The sequence below is a fragment of the Lepisosteus oculatus genome, chromosome 5 (assembly GCF_040954835.1).
Source record: "Lepisosteus oculatus isolate fLepOcu1 chromosome 5, fLepOcu1.hap2, whole genome shotgun sequence".
Taxonomy (NCBI): domain Eukaryota; kingdom Metazoa; phylum Chordata; class Actinopteri; order Semionotiformes; family Lepisosteidae; genus Lepisosteus; species Lepisosteus oculatus.
Window position 1 is genome coordinate 44,222,070 of NC_090700.1, and position 22,272 is coordinate 44,244,341.

Sequence of the window (22,272 nt, forward strand, 5' to 3'; positions counted from 1 at the left end):
GCAATCCACTGAAGCTGTGCATGTGTGAGCCTGGCCAGTACCTGGATGGGAGACCTACTGGGAAAGCTACAGTTTCTGCTTTGGAAAGATATGAGAGTCCTAAACTCCCAGTATAGTGATGGGGACAATATACTATAAAAATAGTGCAGTCCTTCTGATGAGAAGTATAACCGAGGTTGTTAGTCTTAATGGTGGATCCTGCACATCAGTGGTGGTGGAGGGGAATCCCCATTACCTGTAAAGAGCTTTGAGTGGAGTTTCCAGGAAAGCACTGTGTATGTGTACAGATATATGTTTAAATGTATTATTATTATTATATCTTGATCATTGGATTTATAATATCTCATTGATCTGAGAATCATGTCCAGTTGTTTCTTGAAGAATTATAAGAAACTGTCTTTAACAATTGAATTATGTGGTTCAGGACACAAATCTTTGTCTGTCTTAAACACACTTCGCACAAATTATCCTGAAGTTCATTGTTGATCTTTAATTAATCCATTGGGTTGACTTTGATTAGAACTCGCTGTACTGTGTACTATGTTCAGTTTGGAATATAAAAGCTATTTATCTGTTCTAAATCAGTAGGCACCTGGAGAATTAGCCTTTCACTGCACTTCTCCACAAATATATCATCACAGTCTTCTCCTTTCTCTTGTGGTAAATGTGCTTTCCAGCCATATGGGTTGCACATTCCCGAAGAGTTCTCATTGCTAAGCACAGATATACCTACTTTCAGACTAGTAGGATTCATAATTCTGTACCTAAACAAATGATCATTTCTTACATTTTTAAAACGGCGACTAACAAATATTCATGGAAAATGACCGTGTTCATTTGCTATAATTATGTGGTTCTGGACAATGTACTGAACATGGGAATCTGTGACAAGGACTGACAATTTGGCATGTGCTACTGATCATTTTCTATACACTTTGATTCATGGGAATTCCAACAGAACTGGCTTGACACATTGTTGGATTAATTGGCTAGTAAGAACTGGATGCATTCATTTTTGGGAAGCAAAATCTCTTTTGTTGAACATCTCTTCTTAAGCGTGGGCAACACCTACTTTGTATTCAAAGGTCCCTGATCACAAGTCAATGCAGCTTTGGCTCTTATTTTAGAGTTTATGCTTGATATACATGTCTTCAGTTTAAAAAAAGTCTAGATCAACAGCATCTTGGGTCGAGTTTAGTTATCTGCTGTTAAGACGGAATGTATTTGTCTTCAAAGAGAATTCAAATTATGCTGCTTTTACGTTCTGACAGCTGTGGTTTGTAAAAACAGCCCCAGAGCACAAGCCAGGTAAACAGAGCCAGAGGGAAGCTATTATAATCAAGACAGTGAAACAGGAGAAATGTGAAAGTGTCTTGTGAAAGTTCCGATTGCTACAGATCTCATGCTGTCGTGTGCCCAGGCTGCATCCGGTCAACTAAGTGATGCATCTGTATCACATCTTTTAATGTGTGATAACATGAGTAATAAAAAACAAAGGAAACCAGAATACAAAATACAATATTTTTTAATTATTTTAGTAATTTTTAATAATTTTATTTTACAATTAAAACTGCTTTCAGTAGGCACCGCAACTGAAGTCAGTGCAAGAATAGACAGTATAGCAGTTATGTATTTTTTCCAACCTGTGAGAACTAAGTATGGAATGTGTAATTAAAATGTCTTTTACTGTGACAGTAAAGCTGGAACGCAGCCATGGAAGATAGGTCTTCACTGTTCTTTTTATTATATCCTATTGGTTTTATCCCAGTCAGTATAAGGAGCAGAGGTTTCTAAGGAAATCTCGACTTGCCCAGCACTGTTGCTTGCTAATGAGAACTGACTTTGGTTAGTGACATGAGTTATCCCCAGCTCATGCTCCTTCCCTATAGATAAGAACACAAGACATGTCTTTCCCACTATTTGGGTTGGTAGCACAGCACCATGCTCATAAATAACATACTGCAGCTATTTAAAAAGCTGCTAAGAACTGAGATAAGTAACTCAAAGCAAGTGCCCAATAATCATTATGACCAGGATTTAGTATCAGTGTCATATTTTCTTAAAGCTTAAATGGTCCAGTAATTAAGGTAAAGTGTCCATTACCAGGTGGCTCTGGGTTCAAACCCAAGCCCAACCACTGACTCCTTAACATCCTTGTGCTGTTCTTCAGGCGAGAAGTTAAATGCATTGTCTCATAGCAGTGTTTCTTCATCCATAAATGTTAATGCATAGTTCACCCTGTCATTGCTGTCAGTCTTAAAAGGGTCAGCCAAAACATTATTACTAGTATGTACCTCAGTGAGTAAGACTGAAATAAGTGGCTTACTCAATGTATTCACCATTGCTAAAAACTCATAATTCAATTTTATATCATATCAGCTTTCTTTAAAGTGTGACTGCTGAAACATACATATAATTGTAATACATGCACATTAATACTTGGACTCACAGATGGACTGCGATTAAGCAGGTTGAGAATGTGATAGACTCCTGCTAGCAGAAGATAGTGACAATATGGGACCCGCTGTTAATCAGTCTGAAAGAGAGCCAGCTTTCCAGCTTATGAGGCAGGTGACCAATCTTGGGGGTTCACTTCTTTTCTTTGGCTCACCATTAATGTAATGGGCAGGTAGGCCTTAGCCATCAGGTAATCAATTCAGAAGGAAAATAAGTAATCATGAGTAATCTGATTTGAGGTGCTTTACAGGTCAATTGAAGTTTGCCTTTGCCTGAATCAGGACAGACTCTCTGAGCTTTAATTAAAACTTTTTTTTTCCTTCAGCCATTCACTGCTTCTTGAATTGTCCCTCCTGCTGCTTGATCTGGGCACAGATTCATGTCTTTCTCTGGAAATTGTGGAAAGCAATTTTTTTCTCTGTTTTGCTTTTCTTTTCTTTTTTTGCCATGCAGTTTGCTGAAAAAATTGCAATAAAAAGTGCATCAAATTTTCTTTTAATTTAAAGTCTTGGAAATTGCTGACATACTTTGGCCTCTCAGCTGTGGAAATGTGTCAATCCCATGCTGTTTTGAGTTGTTCTTTGGGTTTTTCAGAATCTCGAAATGGTAGATTTGTGGAATGTTTTGTTTTTCTTTGCTGCAATCCCATTGTATTAAGTGTTTAAGCTGTGTGGCTCATAATAGATGTTTCTCACCAGTCTGGACTGTTGAGACAATAAGAAGCAGCACAGCAGGAAGTATCACAACAAATAAACTGGCATCCCCACACTGCAGCAACTGTGACTAATGCTCAGTATAGGCTCCAATCTGCCTCCTTTACAGGCTCGGATTAGATTTTATCAAGACAGAGTGCGGAAAATTGCATCCACCTTATCTAATACATCAGTATTGACCTTAACTTTTCTTTTTTTTTTGGAAGATTGTTTTTCAGAATACCACCTTTTTGGGGTTGCCCAATGAAATGCTCCATAATGCATCTATTAAGTGTGAATGTGGATCAAAATATAACGAAATGAAACCAATGCAGCTATTTTCCAGTGGCAAATTGCTTGCATGTGGACACTAATATTTTTTTTTTTGTTCTGGCAAATAAGACCTGACGATTATAGTTCAGTAAAATGGGTACAGTTTCCAGTTCCTCCTGAAATGAATGTGAGACATATGTTATTTTTTTTAAATACCCTAACCATGCAGAAACCCGCACCAGTACACCTTCGCCATTACACATCAGCTCCCAGGCAGTATAAAAACTATTAATCTGATCACTAATGCATTTCTTGCCTTCAAAAATAGTATCAAAAACAATTCAGGATAGCATCTGTATTACGGAGATGTCATGCCAGTATTTAAACAATAGGTAGGACAACCTTGTAAAAGGCTTTTTTAGTGCAACATAAATGGATTATATAACATTCCTTTTACTCCTGATGAAGGATTGCTTTCTCTGAGATGGAGCTTTTAACCTTGGGAATTTTTAGAAGGTGCATTACACCTTAGGTCCTCGTTTTTATCAGACATTGAGCAGGAATATACATTGTGTGTGCTACTATTGTGTAACACATGAAACATTTGCAGATATTATTTTTTAAGGCTCCAGAATGTGGCAGTTTGTTTCCCTTGCTTCTGACAGAAAAATCTGACCCAATTGTTTAGGCTGGGAGAAATAGAAACAGCAACACTGGGAACAGGCTGCGAGAGATGCACATTACATCACACGCGCACCGAAACAGATGGGCGAAAAAAGGCAAAGAATATATTTCTTAGCATGAGATGGGTGATGACCACCCTGGACTCTTATTGTTGAATGAAGCTGAATGGACCTACAGGTAACACCTTCTGGATAAACAATGTGCTTTTTCACAGTTTTAAATTGCCACTGCTACATACACACATTCATGTAGACCTTGCACAGCAAAAACACAAGTTCAATCCTTTTCAGAGACAGGTTGAATTTCCATCCTCTGAGATTAATTAGAAGATAATCAGACCAAATCAGCATACAGATACTGCCCAAGTAACTACAGTAACTCTGTATCTGATCTCCTTTTTTTGTTTTTTTGCCATCTCACTGTTGTATTTTATTTTACTATTTTTTGCAGGTCCCCTTCCTTGTAATCTTCCTTCTTTTTCCTGCTGACCAGGAACTTCCTAGCAAGCAGGACTGTGGGTAATGACTCTATTGATGATATCAAATAATAAGGCCACTGGACAGGACTTCAAGCAGGTTACTGCAGCTCTATTCCTAGGCATGATAGCGTTTGTCAAGATATTGTGTAATGAGCTCTTTCATTGTGTCCATGTATACAGTGTCTGCTGTTATGTTAAGTGTGCAATGTGTGTTTTTAAATCAATAAGCCAGAGATGCGGTTAGAAAAGACTCCTGTGGCAAATGTCTTCAAAAAGATCTCACAGTGCTGTTTATTACCCTCTGCTTGTAAACTCAGGTTTTCACCTCTTAAACAGTCCGTCTTTGTGCCAATTGAAACCTCTGTCTTAAGATACAGCATTAAATCAAGATAAGAGAAAGAGGTGGCATGCCATGCTGTAACCCATCAATAAAAAACTGAATAAGCCTAGCTTGCTAACATTCTGCAGCCTCTGTAATCTGTAGCACTCAGGTACATCAAAGCACATTTGAAGAGTTTAGTTCTGCTGTTCTTTTTTTCCTACAATTTCGTCCATTTCCCAAAGTGCACCTTTGTCTATTTCTTTTTTTCCTTTTGATTTCAGAGAGGCAATTATGGCATTTTTAGCCACTCGTAGGGCACAGCTAAGCAATAAAACAAGTCCAGTCAACAACAGCCAGACAGGCTGTGTAACTCACTGTAAGCTCAAAGCACACATACATAGTTACTGTACTAACAGCACTGATGACTAAGCATCTAGGGAACATGTGTTGACATTATGGGAATTGGCTTTTACACTTACATCCTAACTCCAATATCGCCAAATGTGCATGGCAGTCAAAGCTCAACATGTCACAGCAGTGATATAGTGTGTGTCTGGGGCGGGAGAATGCACATTTTGACATAGAAGCACTAAATGCATGCAGCGCACTTCTATACTAAAACAAAACTAAATGGAGAAAATCAATGTATAATTACAAAATACATGTTGCAATTAAGGGTGGCACAGTGATTAGCATTGCTACCCCACAGAGCTGGAGCCCTAGGTTCAATTCCAGAACCGGGGTGTTATCTTCCTGGAGTTTGTAAGTTCTCCCTATGTTTGCATGGGTTTCCTCCCAAAGTCCAAAGACATATTGTTAGCTTAATTGGCTTTCTGGAAAACGCGCCCTTGTGTGAGTGTCTGTATGGCTTTGTGTGTCTGCCGTATGACAAATTAGCATCCTGTCCATGGTGTATTCCACCTTGTTCCCGATGCTCGCCGAAATACACTCTGGTTCCTCTGCCGCACTGAATTGGATGAAGCAGTTAGAAAAAGGATGGATGTACAATTAAAATCTCATTGACTTACAAAAACATGACAGATATAAAATATGTTAAACACGAAGAAGAAGCTCTAGCTGTAGTCATCTAATTGTGAGCTGCTCTTTGGAGAACTGTGGTCACAGTTGGCTAAGGACATAGTCTCAATCTGAAGAAGCAATTTCTGAAAAACTTATTTCATCCTCTAACAGTGAGTTTACACATTACAACACTGCTGTTATACCTCTCTCTGTTAGCCTCCATGTAAAGATGTAAAAATGCAATAACTAGAAAATTGAAAATATGTTTTAAAAAAATATCAGTAATATCATAATTCAGATTGTACTCTTACCATAAACAAATGAGTTGCCATCATTTAACGTTTGTTGTATCTTATTAGTTTTCCTTTGGTAATCTGGATATTTCAATTATTCATAATGTAAAATTCACATTTCATTAAAAAACAATTAACTTTTTTATTTATAATTACAAAAGTATGTGTTACATTGAATCCCGAAAGTTTTTTTTAAATGTCATACCCATAAAAAGCACAAATTTCACAAAAATTAAAAAAGGATAAAAAGAACACATCTGAATTGAACTGAAATGAATATTCCATCATTCCACAATTGCTTTTTTATAGTCTTACAGCCTGTTTTTCAGCTAAATAGATTTGCCCTACTGGCATTCATAGGCTGGAGTTGTCTTTCAGGCAAGAGAACATTCTTTTTTTTTTGTTTAAGCCAATTAAATTGCTCCATTACAAGGGTCACCACTTTGAGATGCAACAATCGCTAAAAACATTGACTGATAAACTGCTGAAAAATGTCCGTCCATCCATTTTCGAACTACTTTATCCAATTCAGGAGATCACGGGGGAGCCAGAGCCTGTCTTGGCAAGCAATGGGCGTGGGGCTGTATACACCCTGGGTGGGACGCCAGTCCATCACAGGGCAGACACAGACACAGACAAACACACACTCACATGAGGGTATGTCTTTGCACCTTGAGGGGAAGTCGTAACACCCAAAGGAAACCTACTCAAACACAAGGAGGACATACGAACTCTACATAGACAGCACCCCAGGAATTGAACTCAGAGCCCCAGTGCTGTGAGGTAGAAATGCGAACCACTGCGCCACTGTGCCGCCTGCTGGAAAACATCCAACATATTAAGAGCACTTAACCATGAGGTACATCGTGCTTTCACTGCCGTAGATTTGCTGTGTGAGAGAACTTCTTTGCTTCTTGAGAAAGCCTGCAGCCCTTTCTCAAGCACTGTTTGTAGGGAGGGGCTTGCCTGTGATTGCTGGATGCGAACCTTTACAGTGTTACTCTCTAAATTACGACCTTCAGGGGTTTGAAACAGAGCAATAACTTGCGTGAGTTTTTCTTCAGTAAAGAGAAATCTGCCAAAGAAAATGTGAATGACCAAGAGATAAAGAGATGTGCTGCCTTTAGACATGTTCAATTTTGCAACCATTCAGCAAGATTGTATTACCTTCCCCGGGAAGCTATTGTAAAGAACGCATACATCGGCACTCTTTCTCCACTCTCCAAGGTTGTGGTTTCTGAAGGGTAAAATGCCTCTTTAGGACAGTATTATTGAAATTTCTGTATTTTGATTTATTTTTTGAGATTGTTATTCCATTTTCCTATCCTGATATTGTATTCCCAATATGAGTTCAGAACAGCTCTCTATCACGCATACATTTTCTAACCACTTTATCCAATACAGGGTCATGGGGGAGCTGGAGACTATCGAAGAAAGCAACAGGCAGAAGGCAGGATACAGCTTCAACAGGATGCATGTCCTGCGCAAGACACACACACTTACATCAGGGCCAATTTTCCTAGAAGCCAGAATTAACCTGACAGAATGTTTTTGGTCTGTTGGAGGAAACCAGAGCCCCTGAAGAAAACCCAGTGAACACAGAGAATACATACAGAATCCAAACAGGCAACATCCCAGAAATTGAACCCAGGGCCCCAGTTCAGCGAGGCAAAATACAGCACCTGTGGTACTCCCCGCCAGGAGAAATAATTAATATTATTATTTAAATTTCCTGATCTGGTTTCATAGGCTTAGTACGGGCTCAGAACAGCTGAATACTGTGTGCTTTCGAAGATCAGCACCCCTCCAAGAAAAATGAGAGTCAGCATTACTTTGCAGGCTCGTTGTTTGCATTAAAAATAGAAATTTGTCAGTTTTAAGGTCAATCAGAAAAAAACGTATTGGTGCATTGTAGACTGTAGTACCAGTACCAGAATGCTCTGAATAACTGTGTAATTTATTGAAAAGAAAATCAAATCATAAGGCAAAGAAAGCTGGAGGGAGTAAAGAATTCTCCTATTGTATTAATCAAATCCCTGACATTCCACTTTGCATTTCTCGATTATGAAAGCAGACATTCAATGGGGGCAGTTTTAAGAGGCATCCCAAAGGGAATTGTACAAATGATATAACTGCAGCACTAATAAGATGAAAAGTATTCCCTGATTGATGCGGTCTCCTAACAATGAATACTGCTAATGATCCACCTTTAAAAGAAGATGTTTACTGGAGCTCCATGCATTAACAGCACCTTTAGCTCTTGGAATAGAGATAAGTGGGGAGATAGCAGTGAACAGGGGACCTATTGATGGATGATTAATGAGATTCTGTATGAGGCAGAGAGCGACATGCAAATGGATAGAACAAGGTGCATTGCTAAGCAGATGCCACAGCTGGGTGAGGACTGGAGGAAGGATGGATTGGAAGACAGATTAATATGCAACAATCTACAGGTAGATCGATGGTGAGCTGTTTAAGGAACAGAATCTATTACAGGAGTATTTGAAAGTGCTGGCCACATTTGGAGACGGAGAGAACTGGAGGAACAAGCAGAAGGGTAGGGAGTGACAAGTGTAGCCCGAGGGATAAGCAATAGATTAGTGGACCAATACTGAAGAAATATCCCTAAGGAGAAAAATAAATCTTCGACATAAGAGATTGTACAAATGTAGAAATCTATACTATTGTACAGTAATGCTTTCGCCTTTTAAAAGTAAACTCCTGTGACATTACCCTTTATATTTCTGTGATAACAGGATTAAAGACATAATAATAAAAGATATGCTGGTGACTCCTAACACATTGTATTTTACTGCAGTTTAGTACTATTGCAGATTCTTTGCTTTTGGCAGGGAATCTGACACATTGCAATATTGAACTACAGCATCAGAGGCATTGAAGATATAATAGGATTAGAATATCAGAATTTCAAAAAGTCCCTCAGTTGAGACTGCAGCAGATGTATATTAGGCTCTGAAATACTTCAGTTTCCAATCTCTAGTATCAAACAGTCATCTGTCACAAGAATTTTCATAATTTGTATTATTTTTCTAAAATGTAACTTCCATTTCACATTACCAGGAGACCTTGCTTTAATAAATGCAATTTTGCAACAGAGACACCAGAAGCATTCCATCCTTTTCTGTACCTCTCTTTCATATGTACAGTATATCTTCACGTGTAGACATTAAAATGCCTCCAAAAAACTAGTGCAAGATATTTAGAACTAGGGGATGGATTCTGAAGGGAATAAATATAGGCTTTCTTTGAAAACAGAGTTCAATATACATATTCCTGCGAGACATCCAAGCACCAGGAGTCTGAAAATCTTTCAGTTTCTAGGGAAAGAATTTCCCAAAGAACTAAAATAACAGGGGACACCAAATCACCTCACGATTTTTAGACTGGGTAGAGGCTGGTAAATACAGGAATTGATTCCGCTACTGGATGTAAATTACATTAGTGCTTATCTTGCTGGCAATACACAGAAAGTCCTTTGCATTTATAATTCATTAAGAGGGTGAGGTGGGTGGGGTTCTCTCGCATTAAGCTATCAAGAGTCCTTGATTCAGACAGGCCTTGGCAAAAGAACAAAGAACAGAGAAAAGATTCTAGATCACTAGCTTTAAAAAAAAACTCCACAAAAAACAAATATCTAAGCCACACTCTGCTTCTAAAATTTGGGCTGCAATGTACTGAACACCAACAAATCATCCTCAATGGTCTGCAACTGACACATATGGGCTTCTTCAATCAAATCCATCACCTTTTCATCTGCTTTTTTTTTCAATTGTAAAACAAAAAATTGTCAGCCTAGTACTTAATAAAAGCAAGGAGCACAATTAAATATCCCTAAGCATTAATCCCACTGAAGAAATGACTAAAGTGAAATAGCTAATGGAAATGGCCTTCTCAGGAATGTAAAAAAGCTTTAATATTGAAAACTGAGAAAGTGCTGTGTTGCGTTTCTGGAGTTACTTTGGTGGAACATCAGAATCGTTGCTTTAAAAACAAGATTGTATGCCAAGATACGTCTTTATTATATTGCTAAACATCGGCATTTTTGGCAGGCTGCTGTTTTATCCTTCATGATAAAGTACTGACTGTGCTTTCAGTAGATAGGTTTTTCCAGAACACATCAGCTTTAAGAGAGTTATAAATTATTCAGTCAGTCTATGGTCATTGTAATTAGACTCTATTGATAGACTGCCAGCATTCACACCCATAAGTCAAGAAGAATAAGAAACCAGATACAAATATAGCTCCTCTGAATCAGAACTTAATAACTTTCTGAACAGAGCCAGTGTGTATGAACAAAGCCTGAATGCTAACACAGAGAATGCTTTTAGGGTTAGAACTGAAAGTACATGAGATGTTTACAGATGCGAGGTCAGTACCATGTGCAAGCAGTTTTCATTTTTCAGCATCAATTATTAACCACTGCAATTTCATCTGAAACGAGATGGAAATCATATCACAAAAGGTATTGTTCTGTCAAAATTGACAGTCAAAATCCTGTTTTGTCTGTCTCTGCTTTTTTTATCCACAATCCAGTAATGCTTTCCCCTGATGCAAATAGAAGGCAGAACACAAAATAGTCTAAATGCCAAAAGCCTGCTGGATTTGCGAACCGACTAAATGCAGACTAAACCAGAAACATAAAAGAAAACAAAGCTCCCAGCTACTTGCAGAAAAGTAATATGTTGCAACTATTCTGCACTGACTGCATCTCAGAGCCTTTATCTACAGAACAAGCCGACAGAATGAGTAAAATACTTACTTTTAAATGATCACCCACAGGAAACAAAGGAACTGGCTCTCTGTTTATTTTCTGTGCTATTGAGCTGTTAAAATCTCAGCCTGTTCAAACGTACACTGTAGAAGCTTTGTCTCAGCTGGATTTGCTGTAGTTTCCTATGGGCTGTGTGGATTTGCAATAGTACTTTCCACTCAGCTGGTTGTTTGGTGTTCGGAGGCGCGCTGCTCTGTAATGAGGAGATACAGCCAGACTCTGCCTATTTCTTAAACTCCAGGGAGTTGAGTACATCCCCTTCCAAGTATCCAAATTAAACAGCGACAGCACTTAGGCATTGCACATTAATGCCTTTTTCTTTTTTGTTGTTGTTTGCAGACTAATAGGAATGAACAGAAAATAATATAAGCACATTCGTTTTTTTGTTTTTCTAAGGAGTAAGGAATGTAATGTGTTTGATCCTGATAACTGATTTGCATCTTTGACAATGGAGGTCGACAAAAAATATTAAGTATTCCATACAGTACATTGATTGCAATTAAGAAAATACCAGGTATAGATTAGCCTTGTTCTTCAATAAATATAGTGCATTTATGCAGTATGTAAACTAAATAGTAAACTAAAGACGTGCATTGATAACAGTTGTTTTTTTCTTGACTGCATTAGAGTAGTAACTACTACCTTTTTAATATCACATACTACACAGTCATACTACACAGTCCTTAATGCAAAATTGTAATCTTCAAGATGATAAAATGAGTGCGTTCATGCAAAAATCAAGGTCAAATTCCAGTTCAAGTCCATGCACAGTAATTGATATTTGAACAGAACATTCTGAAAAACTTTAATTATGCATTACATTATGCTTTAATATGGAATTCTTGGTTGTCTTTTACCATGGGTAACCTTTAATGTCCACCAGTCAACATGCATGGTATTTTGCAGTAACCCAGCTTTGTGGAGAACAGGTCAACCAGCATGTGCATTCTGAGTAATGTTAAAACATACTTCTATAGAGGAAGATTGCATTGAGATTCATGAATGTTGTGATGTCTATGTAAGCATGAACATATTTCCAAGTGAAAATAGTTTATGTTCATTGGAGCATTAGCATCTGACAAGCTGTAAAACTGCTGAATGGCAGATGGCCATTCTTTGTGCCTGGAAAAGGAAAACTTTATCAAATCCTGATTGTTATCACACTGTATGAGTGTTTCCAAAGGATCTTCCTCCTCTGGTCAGCACATAGTCACCATCCCTTGATAGAATCACAGTTTGCACTGGGCTTCCTCTTGATATTGCCTTTTTGTAGTGATTAGAACTGCCCCCAATGCTCAGAGGCTGTATTTAATAGGCTGACTTCACTGAGATCTTGATCAGGCTTTTGGAGCACTTTTTCATACGTTGCAAAGTTTCTGGACACATAACAGTGGAAAACAGGGTGCTTTCACAGTAACTGCAGAATCAAAAGATACTTGGATTGCATGCCATGATGACCAACTTGCATCCACTGCACACAGTTACACTGAACATGTGTGTGATTGCAACATCATCTGTAGCACCTAGAGTAAGGATTTCAAAAATGCAATTCCTGGAAGACTTTGTGTGTTCTGGCTTTTATCCCAATCTTGCTAATAAATTCAAAAATTATCCCACTTATTTTCTCAGGCATATAAATGTCCTTGTATTGTATTTATGTTTGGTTACTCAGAAATGTAACTTCATTGAAGATGCCAATTACCTCCTCAGTGCCTGATTAGTAGTATATCTGACCTAGAATGTCTTTGTGTCCAAATGTGGAGCTGAGTACTTTTGACCAGTGATCCTCAGTTCTGGTCCTGAAGAGACCTCTTAATGACTGAATGGAATTCATTATTGACTTAATTGGTTTCAATTGGAGTTTGAAATAGCACTCAAAAAGCGATTTGTTTTTCCACTTGTTTCTGACCTTAATTGCTTAAGGGTAGTAAACATGTATATCGAGTTGTAACATATCTGCTCTCAAAATGAAATGATGCATTTTGTGAGAAGGTTATTATAGTTTGAAAGGACATTCGAAATGACTTCATGTAGATATTTTCACTAGTAGTCAGATTTCATTCCTTGTCCAACGAGGGAAATGTAAATGGGTTAGTTAAAATAGGTTTGGAATATGCTAATTTAAACATGGATAGAGAGGTGTAAATCAAACTCTAATACAAAATTCAAGAAATTCAGTGTATTGTCGGTCAGGGAATGAAGTATTCAATGGAATCCTCATCCATTTGTGCAGCTGCATGCAGCCTATGAGCACCATGATTTCCCCCTAGAATTGTAAAGTTTATTAGTCAGTGAAGGAATGGATGTCTGCACTTACATGAGAGGACATAACATTCTTCATCCAATGATAACATTAATTGTCAGTTTCAGAGTATAGTTATTTGTAAGGTCTTATCAAGTGTAAAAGTAATTTACTGCCTGAAGAATGTTGATACTACATGTGGTGGTGGGGGTATTTTGCATATTGATAATAACAACTAGTAGAAACAATGAGCTTTGTTTATAAGACCTTGCAGCATCTGTGACGTTTGACTCTAAAGGGGTTAACAGTTTTACATATTAGGACAACAATGATTTCAGCTCGGTACCCCTGAGAATTGTCTCACAAGTATTTTATCTCCAGAGGTACTCTATACAGCTTTGCTGCAGCTCTGTAGCTCTGTAATGATATATGGCATCATTTTAAAGCTAAAACTATTTTACATTATAATACTTTACCTTCCCTTCCACTGTAGATATTGCACTACACACCCTTTCAATTCTTGCATTACAAAGAGTAAAAATAATATTTTTCTGCTGTCCCCTGCTATGTTTTCTTTACGAAATATGAAATATGTTGATTGCATAAGTATTCATACCCATGAACTCAATATTTGGTGGAATCAAAATATAGTCTCAAGTCTTTCTGGGTAAGTAGCAACTTTGCTCACCAGCTTTTTCCAGTTTTTGCCCATTCTTCTTTACAGATTTTCTCAAGCTACTTGGGGATTGCTTATGGACAGCAGCTTTCATGTCTTTCCAAAGACTCTGAGCAGGATTCAAGTCAAATCTGTGAGTCAGCCACACAGGGATATTCATTTTCTTTTTTTGTTTAAGCGCTCTAGTGTAGTTTTGTCTTTCTACTTTGAATCATTGTCCTACTGAAAAGTAAATTTTTGTCCAACTTTTAGGTCTGAAGCTGGTTCTCTTTTATGATTTGTCTGTACTTTGCTCCATCTAAATTCCTATCAGTCTTGACAAGCTTCCCAGCCCCAGCTGATGAGAAGCAGGACTACAACATAATGCTGCCATCACCATCATTGACGATAGGGATGGTTTTGCCTGAGTGATGCACTGTGTTGGGTTTGCATCAGAATTAACACTTTGCATTTAGGCCAGAAAGTTCCAATCTTGTCTTGTCTGACCATAGAACCTTTTGCCACACATTATCAGTATCATTTATGTACTGTGGCGGGACCAGGAGATTACTGACCCATTAATTTCTCCCATCTCAGCCACTGTTGGCCTGATGGTTGCATCCCTGACAAGTTTCCTCCTTGCCCACTTGCTCAGTTTGGAGGAATAGCTTGATCTAGATAGTGACTGGGTGTCTTCTACTTCTAAATAATTGAGCTCTCTATACTCAAAGAGATATTCTTGTATTTGAAATGTTTTTATTCTTTCTGTTGGTTTAAGCCTTTATACAGCATTAACCTTGAGTTGCTTTGAAAAATCCTTGGTCTGCCTGGTTTACTTGAAATTTCTTATAGAGATAGATTTATTTATTCTGAAATAATGTAAAACACTATCATTTCGCACAGATAGAGGCCTCTTAGCTTATTGTGTAGTTTGTTAAGGTAATTTTGTGCACCTAAATTAATTGCCACAGCAAAAAAATTGAAGACTTACACAATATTAATTATCTGTTCAATTATTTCTTTTTGTAATTTCTTGTTTTGAATGTGCGGAGTTGGTTGTGTACAGTACTGTATACAGTATTAATTGCTACTTCAAAATGTCATGACAGCAAGCTTTAAAGCAACAAAATTAGAAAACTGTGCGAGGATGTGAAAACTTTTGCAAAGCATGATATGTGTTTTTAGAGATCTCACAACAACAATATAGGTGATCCAGCACAAGTCTAGACATGGGACATATTTGCTTAAAATGTATGCAATATGCATTATACAGTAATTGTAGGATATAGAATAATGCAGGATAAATATAAATCTCCTATAGACAAAACAAAGCCTTACAGTGTTACGTTTGGAGCCCTGCAAGAACGTGCAGAAAGGTTTTAAAATAATAAGAGCGCGTGGGTGGTCTGTAATTTCTTGCTTTGTATAAAAATCCATATAAATCCATATAAATAATCTCAATATATTCCTCTTGTTTCTGTAAGTGCCGACAGCTCTGCTAGCGATCTATTGAATTTTACTTACATTTTTCAAAGCGTGTGCAATATTTCAAATGCTGACACTTGCTAGGGTAAAAAATGACATCGGTAAATAATGCTTGGAAAAACACAGAATCACACTGGCCAGTCATGCATTTCTGCCTCCAGCACAGGGGGGACAGTGTTGCTGCATTTTTTTCGCCATTCTTATATAATACTAAATATTGGGCAGGTCATTTAGATGTCTGGGAATCCCATCCCCCACCGATTAACAGTAACTGTAAATACCTGCGAGCATTTCTGGGGGTCTGTCTCCTGATACATCTATCTGTGTCTACTGTTGCCTCCATTATTATGCATTTGTGTCTAGGTGTTATAAATGGCACAGCCTGACACCCATTTATCATATCTGATAGTTCTCAAATGATTTGAGTTCTGATAGCCTGCTTTTCCTTAATGCAGGCAATTTTATGTAAAGTACCTAACTTGACTATAATAGAGTGGGTGACATTTCAATGCCTTTTTGAAATTATCAGCTTATGAACCACATTTATCCATTAGCTTCATGCATATTGAGAAAAATGTGACACTATTATTTGTATGCCCCAGGCACAAGGGGAGGTGATGTTACCAGTTCTGTGCTGTTTCACTGTTGGTACACACCCTGTTTAAACTCTGCCACTTAACAGTGAATGTTCAGGAAAACAGGACAACTACAGCAAGTCACAAATACTTGAGCAATGCTCAGTGATACTTTATTTCATTTGAAAGCTGGAGCTGTGCACATGCACATAACAAATTACCTTCTGCGGAACAAGCAACACTGCCTCAGGGAAGACAAGGAGACACAAGCATCAGTAAATGTTCCAGCAGGGCTTCAGTGTTTTACATTACATATGTTAATGCCAGGTTAATTAAAAGCAATATAAGCTGAAGTATGTATGTTCAAAATTAAAAAGGTTTTTTTGTGGAACAGTTAAAAGGTTATTTTTTTTCAGCAACAAGATGATGTTTGGACTTTGTATCATGTATCATGTCACCTCCACTGGAATATGATTACAGATTTTTCGGAGACGATTGCTGAGCATTGGCTTACATGTGGTGGAAACCACATTTACATCGAAAATGCATTCCCATTCTGAAAATCACGTACATACTGATACATACTGTTCATATGGAAAGAAGGGACATGTCTCTTAATCTTATGGTGGATTTTTTTTGTCCCATTCTATCCTGACTTTTTCTAAACATAAATGAAAATAACCATACAGAGATGAACATACTCCTTATGGAAGAATCTGTATTAATAAGCCTTTTTCTTGTTGTTTTTTTAAGATTTGGGGGATCTGGTTATGTATTTTGTACCAAGCACATACTGTACTGTTAAATCTGTCCTGTGAAGCAGCGGGGTGTGTTGTAGCTGTAGTGGCGGGGGGCAATGCCTCCAGTCTCCTGCTACCCCTGGTTGCCAAGGGGACAAGATATCTGGGGCATCTGGCTGTAGTAAGAAGGCACACAGAATAAGGTGCTCTAGGTTATTTAAACTCTGCTCAGTTTGTCCTGTGCAATCCGGCATTGCGTCTCTTATGGATCACCGGCCAGTTTTATCCAATGAAGTTCTCCCTGCTTTTTTCCTGTTCCCGATCTGCCCAAATCCTTCCTTAAGCCCATCCTGTATCCCTGCCTGCCTGGATTTTCCCCCTTGCCTGCTCGTATCCTGACCTGCCGGGACTCTCACCTTCACTGCTCCAGCCTGCTGTGTGTGGCGAATGGCCAGCTCTCTGGCTCTTGGCAGTGATGCATGTGGCTGCAGGTTTGGTGCGGCAACTGCCTGCCGCCAGTGAGCACACTTCTGTTCCCACAGTGCGCACGTCGCACTGCTTCGTTCCCTGCAGTGGGCACCGCACTTTTGAACCCCTTGGTGGCTGGTGGTGAGGTCTGCTGCTGCATCTGCCTCATAGTCCTTGTGTGGTGCTGTTGCCGGCCAGGGACTGGGTGGCTCAGCCCCGTGAGCTGGCGTTTGGCACAGCTGACACCCCTGGTAGTCTTCCCCGAACTCAGCAACCCCACCAGCCTGCACTCCTTCCCCATGTCCAGCTCTATGTCCTGCCTGCACTCTAGCTCTGTTCCCTTGCCTGCCTGCACTCCAGACCTCTGTTCTGCCCTGTTCCCTGCCTACTCTTCTACCTGCACTCCTGCCCTGTGTCCTACCTGCATTCCAGCCTTGTTCCCTGCTTGTTCACCTGTCTGCACTCCAGACCTGTGCCCAGCCCACACTCCAGCCCTATTTCCTTCCAGTCTGCTCTCTGCCTTTTGGATTCTACCTCAGGCTGCTGGCCTCTCTGCCTGCCCCACATCCTGACCTGCCCCTGGCTCCAGGCGCAGACCAACCAGCCCTGCCCTGTCCCAGATTCTCCTTTCTGTACCTGTCTCTGTAAAGCAGAGTCCATTTCTGAGTGTGCCAGCAACTATCCCTAGATGCCCTTGCTCTTGTGTCCATAACACCTTCTGGCCCACCCCAGCCATCTTGTTGGGTGGCGTAAGGTAACACATCATACATCAGACATCTCCATTGAACAAGAATGTAAATTTTAACTAAAAAATCTGAGGCTTCTTCTTAAATATTTGTTATATGGAATTAGACTGATACTTGTGCCAAACAGGACAAACCACTGCAATAATAACAAGCATCTGAATAGTATTTGCATATGAATATGACAGTTTAGTGAGAACCAAATGTTCTTAATCTTAATTCCCCTGCAGTAGATTATGGATGTAGTTGCAATCTCATTATAGTAAAGAAAGACGAAGTGGGCAATTAGAATGCTGAGCAACCCACAAGATGTTAAGATATGCAATGTCGTTCATTTTTATGATTTTCTTGACAGCACTGTGCGATTAGAGAGCAATATAATACCATTGCTTTTCTCATACTTATTCTGCGCGCAGCAATACCTTATTAAACATGCACTTCATTGTTGTTATATCAGCAAAACCAAATCTTTCTCACAGCAAATTACAGGAAGAGGCAAAAGAAAGCAGAACAAGCACTTACATGACACAATCTGATTTTTCAGATGACACAAGGAAATACAGGGGAATCAACTAAGGCATAAACTGTACTATCTGAAATGTTTTTCAATTTAGATTTCATGACCATTTCACCACAACACAAATTGTATTTCTAAGACTTCTTCAAAATTGTTTTATCCCTAAAACGATATCCTTCATTCTCCTCTTTAAATGTATGCTCTTTGAAAATGAGCCCTGAAAACTAATTTAACTAGTTTTAATTTATTTTTGCCAGTGTAGTGTCTGCTACTCCTTTGTAGTGTTTAGAGCTTAATTGCATTCAGTCCACCTAAACTTAAAGAGGTGAGCTGTATCAATGATTGACCACAAGGTTTCTTTCATTTATTGCCGGAGAATCAAGTACGGCCTTGCCATTAAACTTTCTGATCTAGTTTTCTGGTGCAGACCTTTGAAATAGCGAAGTCCATCCACTGCTATAATAAAAGTCAGGTCACAATGGGGACATCTTTCATTCCTGTCATCACTGCCTCTGACACATTCCTTAAGGCATGGAAAATGGGACTTTTATTACTTTTTGAGAGAGAGAAAAAAAGCTTTTCACTTTTCACTTCACATGTAAGAGAAGGTAAAGAATGCATCATGTTTCAAAGAAAAGCAGCAACCTTTCCCCACAAGATCTGAAGAAAGAAATAGCTTTAAATCAATTTTTTTCACACCTTCCACACTGATGACATGTTATTAATATCTGTGCATCTGTACATATCTATATATTAATTTGTTAGCTGTAAGTGTGAGTGTGGGTAGGACAACTCTAATGAAACATGCAAACAGCTCAGCTAGTGATGCTAACACTAGCTTTTTTCGTTTTTGTTAGTTTCACAATGTTCTGAACACCCATAACTTTAAGTTAACTGTTTTGCATTTCACCCTGAAATCTTTAAATATAGAAAAGAAAACGTTTGAAGGCCGACCTTGGTGAACTGCTGTGCACTGGCAAGTTCGCTGCGTAAAGACAAACTGTCCCCTCAATCTGATTTTATCAATATCACGGCTTGAACAAGTTTTAATGGAAACCAGTAACAGTTTTCTCTCTTTGGGATTTTTGCGGCCTGCACACTACCAGTGAGCTGGTCCCTATGTGGCAGAAAATTTTTAACGGCAGAAAATTACTGTTTCTTTCACTGAGCTGTGCAAGTTTTGGATTACAATCTGGAACTTATGGCTGCAAGACCTAACCTTTAACCCTTTACTACCCAATGTGAAATGGATCCTAAATCACCTACTTGGAATTCATGCATTATCTCAGTCGCTCAAGCTTGTATGCCACGTCCTGTGCCTATATCCATCATATCTGTCATCTCCCGCCATATGTGTCAATAAATGTTCAAAGCACTGGCTGTACAAGATCAGAGGTCGGTGCATTTCTATGTTTTATTCATGCTGCAATTCTGACCTATGCCCATGTTCTTTTGCACTAGAACAGGTAAATTAAATGCTTTTGTTGAGGGAAACAAATAAGCAGAAAAGAAAATGAGTGGTATAGTATCGACAGCACCCCTACCTGCTCACACCCCATTGTCAATCTGACCTTTTTAAAACATTGACCTTTTTAATCACAAGCTGAAGGGTTCATTTGAATACTTAGATCCCAACATATCCTAGCTCCAGGGAATGAGCCCCCTTTTATCAGGACAAGAGTGCTTGTTGATAGCATCATTCATCAACCTGCTCTAAAGCAATGTGGTGTGTGGATCTCAAAGCTACTTCTTTGGCCTTTCCATAGCTACCACATGCATTCATATCTGTATTTTATATTCATTTACAAAGTTCACAGGCACATAGTTTGAATAGCATGCTTAAGTTAAAAAACCTTAATGCAATATTGACATATGAGATGGCATAATAACATATCATTTATGGAAAAAAGCAGAAGCTGAATTGGATATTAAAAAAATAAGAATGCAAAAACAATCATTATCACACCAATAATATTAATACTCATCATCATAATAAGCCCAGCTTTTACGGTTCAGGTATGCTGCTAATACAGTGGCACTTGATCCATCTGTTCCCATTATGATAGGATTGCACCCCATCCACTGAAAATTCCTTGCCTGGCACAACCGCACCCGAGAGGACAAATAAAAACAAAAAATGACAAGACAAATTAGAGATAAGAGAGGGGGTGTCTGCAGATTGACATTGGCAGAACCGGCTTTGCTTTCAATTATCTCCATCACCTGTGCCATAGTGTAAACGAATCGTTAATTGAACACACAAAGTACGGCAGCAAGCAGCAATGCATATTAAGGAGGGGGCTGTAACCCTCCATGGGCTTGAACAGAATGTGTTGAATTCATCTGTCAGGACTCGTTTGTTTTTGCAAATGGCTTTTTTGTTTCTCTTCCCATTGTCAGCCTTCATAACTCCAAACAGCTTGATGCAGCGATTGGCTGAGTTCTTCTGTCTCATTCAGGTTATCATTTTTCTGCCTTCATTTGAGGCAATTATTACCTCCAGCCATCCACCCCCCCCTCCCTCCCAGGATGCTGAACTGGCTGCCCAGGATGCTGCAGAAGCTGAATCGGAAAGTGGGTGCAGTGCCAATCACCATTCTTCAGCATATGAGCAGTTTGAGTGACAGTGTGCAGTATAGCAGTAGTTTGAAAATTACTAGTTAGATATCAATGTAGGAGACAGATCTGCACAATACCTTCCCAATATGAAGCTCTTCACGTGAATTCTTAGCTTACAGTGTGCGCAGCCTTGGGTTTCTATAAAAGAGAGTGACTTAAAGTAATGCTTTCTGGAGCCAAACAGTTGCAATCATTCAGCTTCATCAGCAAGGCTGCTGTTCCTTATTTTATTCTGGTTAATTACATCCTTGCAGCATTTGTTTTCCTTTCCCAATCTAGCAGTGTTACAATTGGTAAGCAATTAACTGCAGCACTTCCAAAGATGGTGCTGAGAAGAGTATTTAGCAGGTTCTTTCTCCCTTGTTTCCTGAAAGAGTCCTTTAAATTATTTTAAAGTTTTCATACTTGGAGGCTGGAGCATGACTCATCCTGGATTCTTTTCTGAATGTGATGCTCAAGGCTCTAGGCAGGAGAACCATGAAAATTCTATTAAATCTTTAAAGCAGAGGGTCGTCCAAAGGGGGTAAAAAGATCATTGCTTCATTGAGATGGAATATGACTATAAAATGGTAATTTTTGTGGAAAGTAATATTGAAGTATCATTTCAGAGTTCATACTACTCTTTGATTATTGTAATCCATGTTTAAGAACATTTGGGTTTTGCTCTCTCTCTGCACTGTTAAAATGGATTTTTTTTCTGTTTGTCAAACTCTTATGCTTTTGAATTAAGCGTGACAAGAGATTGTATTTTCAGTCGCGCCGTTCAGATTAACGGCATTCTCTTATTTCCTGCCTCAAAACAGTACTGCTGCTGAAAATCTGGTGCCCTAGTTAGCTTTATAAATGCACCCTGCTGTGACCTTTTAAATGCTTCTAAAGATATAACAAAAAATGGTGACTATTTCTGTTTCGTTTACTTGCAATGACGTATATCCAATGCACATTTACTTGCTGAAAATGAGAGTGTGCTTGGCATATTTAATCCTTGCATCCACAATTTAAATTACGACTATTATATATAGGAACCAGCAGACGTTGCATGCTGACGTCGCTTTATAGAGCAACTCCCTGCTCTACACTGTAACATATATAAATATTTTTTTATAAATTATCATTTAGCACTTTCAGTATGGAAACATCAGAACATTTATCATGTGGAAATCTCTGCATGTTCTCAATCTGTTCCATTTCTGCTCTATGGCAATTTTCCACTCATT

At 38.7% G+C, this 22,272-nt stretch overlaps 1 protein-coding gene across 2 annotated transcripts in view; it reads right to left on the reverse strand.

Moving 5' to 3' along the window:
* sema6d (semaphorin 6D) overlaps positions 1–11,193 on the reverse strand; it is a 100,665-nt gene extending 89,472 nt beyond the window's left edge. For both annotated transcript variants that reach the window (XM_015342929.2, XM_015342924.2), the window contains exon 1: positions 11,000–11,193. The gene's annotated coding sequence lies outside the window, so the exon portion shown is untranslated. The remainder of the gene's footprint in view (positions 1–10,999) is intronic.
* Between the last annotated feature and the right edge of the window lie 11,079 nt (positions 11,194–22,272).